The sequence below is a fragment of the Mus pahari genome, chromosome X (genome assembly GCF_900095145.1).
Source record: "Mus pahari chromosome X, PAHARI_EIJ_v1.1, whole genome shotgun sequence".
NCBI classification, from domain to species: Eukaryota; Metazoa; Chordata; class Mammalia; order Rodentia; family Muridae; genus Mus; species Mus pahari.
This window is the reverse complement of record NC_034613.1, coordinates 139,531,894-139,535,106: the sequence shown is the minus strand read 5'-3', so window position 1 is coordinate 139,535,106 and position 3,213 is coordinate 139,531,894. Positions and strand designations below refer to the sequence as shown.

The 3,213-nt window shown below is 40.0% G+C and overlaps 1 pseudogene; it reads left to right on the top strand.

The window, feature by feature from the left end:
* Positions 1–1,703: 1,703 nt before the first annotated feature.
* Positions 1,704–2,746, top strand: LOC110314535 (annotated as a pseudogene).
* Positions 2,747–3,213: the final 467 nt, after the last annotated feature.

Below are 3,213 nucleotides of genomic sequence, written 5' to 3'. Positions count from 1 at the left end.
AATCTAGCTCTATGGAGGATAATATAAGGAAAATTCCAACACAAGGAGGGTAACTACATGCAAGAAAACACAAGAAATTAAGCATCTTACAACAAACCACAAAGAAAACACACACACACACACACACACACACACACACACACACCTCCAACTACAAAAATAACAGGGACTAACCATCATTAGTCCTTAATATCTCGCAACATCAATGGACTAAATTCCCCAATAGAAAAACAGGCTAACAGACTGGGTATGTAAACAGGATCCACCATTTTGCTGCACACAAGAAACATACCTCAGTGAAAAAGACAGACACTACCTCAGAGTAAAAGGCTGGAAAAAATTTTCAAAGCAAATGGTCTCAAGAAACAAGTGGTAGTACCTTTTCTAATACCTGGTAAAATACACTTCCAACCAACAGTTATCAAAAGAGTTGGGGAAGGACACTTCATATTTGCCAAAGGAAAAATCCAACAGATGAAGTCTCAATTCTGAACATCTACATCCCAAATTCAAGGGTACCAACATTCATAAAGGAATCTTTACTAAAGCTCAAAATATACATTTAACCTCACATAGTAACAATGACTTCAGCATTCCACTCTCACCAATGGAGAGGTAATTGAAATAAAAACTAAACAGAAACACAGTGAAACTAATATTAGTTATGAACCAAATGGATTTAACATACATCTACAGAACACCCTAAAACAAAAGAATATACCTTCTTCTCAGTACCTCATGGTACCTCCTCCAAAACTGACCGAATAACCAGGCATAAAACAAGCAAGCCTCAACAGATACAAGATTGAAATAATCCTATGCATCCTATGAGATCACCATAGACTAAGGCTAGACTTCAATAACAACAAAAACAAGTGGAAGCCCACATACCCATGGAAACTGAACAACTCTCTACTCAATGATAACTTGGTCAAGGGAGAAATAAAGAAAGAAATTAAAGACAATAGTTATAAAAATATAAAATATCTTGGTGTAACCAAACAAGTGAAAGATCTGTATGACACGAAGTTCAAGTCTCTGAAGGAAGAAGTTGAAGAAGATCTCAAAAGGTGGAAAGATCTCCCATGCTCCACAGGGTTATCATAGTAAAAATAGCAATTTTACCAATATCAATCTACAGATTTAATGCAATCCCCATCAAAATTCCAACACAATTCTTCACAGACATAGAAAGAACAACTCTCAATTTCATATGGAAAAAAATCCCAGGAGAATGAAAACAGTTCTTTTTTTCTTTTTTTACTAGATATTTTCTTCATTTACATTTCAAATGCTATCCTCAAAGCCCCCTATAACCTCCCCGCAACCCACCCACTCCCACTTCCTGGCCCTGGCATTCCCCTGTACTGGGGCATATGATCTTCACCATACCAAGGGCTTCTCCTCCCATTGATGGCCTACTAGGCCATCCTCTGCTACATATGCAACTAGAGACACAGCTCTGGGGGGTACTGGCTAGTTCATATCGTTGTTCCACCTATAGGGTTACAGACCCCTTTAGCTCCTTGGGTACTTTCTCTAGCTCCTTCATTAGGGGCCCTGTGTTCTACTTCTGGGAGAATCATGATCCCTGACTTCAAGCTGCACTACACAGCAGTCTTGATCAAAACCACATGGTATTGGTACAGAGACAAGCTGGTAGATCATTGGAATAGAACTTAAGACCCTAAAAAGAAGTTATCATGCACGAGAAAGCAGGCTGTGACTGGGCATTAGCAGTGACTCCTTGTGTGGAAAAGCAGCAGGTGCAGTTGGCGGCTGCTGAGTGTGTTCTGCTTGGTGGTTCAACTCTGTTCGACAGTCTCCCATAAGGAGATTCCCAGACAGAATGGTATCCAGGTTAGGTTGGAGCTGGTGTGCCACAGAGACCAAGAACTGGTGCAGTTGGGAATTTTAGAGTGGGAATAAACCTTGTGACTATAGCCATGACTCCTCAGCATCTTCTCCTGCTACTGCAGTAAACACCTCAAATGCTTCAGATCATCAGCCAGCTTCACCATGTTCAGGATGCCCGATGCATGAAGGGCAAAGGAAAGGCTGTCCAGTGACTGCAGCAACATCTGACCTGACCAGTGAGAGCAAAGCACACACTGTGCCTGCTCACCAAGACTGGGCCTATGATTACATAGAATACCCTTTACTGGTGCTGCAGCTAAGGATAAGGAGAACCTCGATCCTTCAAACCTGATGCCACCATCTAATCAGACACCATCCCCAGATCAGTCATTTACCTTGTCTATCTCAAGAGAGGAGTCATCAATTCCAAGAGCCCACTCTGAGAAAGAGTGACCAGATGTCCTGGAATGCCATGTTATGGAAAGGGTGGAAGGGGAAGGACGATATTAGTCAGAAAGATATGTACAGTATCATTAGAACTCACAATCAGAATATTGAGCAATCTTGGAAGGAGATTTTGAAATGGGAAGCCCTTCATGCTTATGAGTGTCCTTGTGGCCCATCATTGGTACGATTTGGAGGTAAAGCAAGAGAGCATTCACCAAGGGCAAGAATTTGTTCCTGGGTGGGGTATGAATTGCCTTTTGACCACCATAACTGGATCATCAATCACTGTGGCACAGAAGTTAGATATGTGATTGATTACTATGATGACAGTGAGGTCAACAAGGACTACCAGTTTACTATTCTGGATGCGTGTACTGCCTTTGATTCATTCTCTGCAGTATGGGACAGAATGAAGGTTGCTTGGTGGCGCTGGATTTCTTAATCACTATTTTGTTTGTTATGAAAAAAGTGAAACTTTTTTCTGAGAAATTTGTTAAACTATTTTCCCCAATCTAAATGCACTCATAATGTCATTGAGGGTACTTTTCAAGTGAATAATCATATTTTATTTTGTATTTAGCAAAGATGCCATGCTCCATTACATTTTGAGTCACATTTTTCATTGCAGATAATAGGTAAGTTTAATTTTTTTCCATGTTTGGTATAAGTCCCTTAGTTTTCCCACTAATTCCAGTATTTCATGTTATTTTCTTTAGACATCTTAACAATCTCTGAAGAAGAGGTTTTAAAAAAGCATAAAAAGTTGTTTTTATCCTTATGGTTTCCTCAGGAGAATTTGAGATATAAAACCTGAAAGTGTGTGATGCTTTTATCTGCCAAATAATTTAACTATATTCATTATAAATTAGAAGCACGGGCTGGTGAGATGGCTCAGCAGGTAAGAGCACC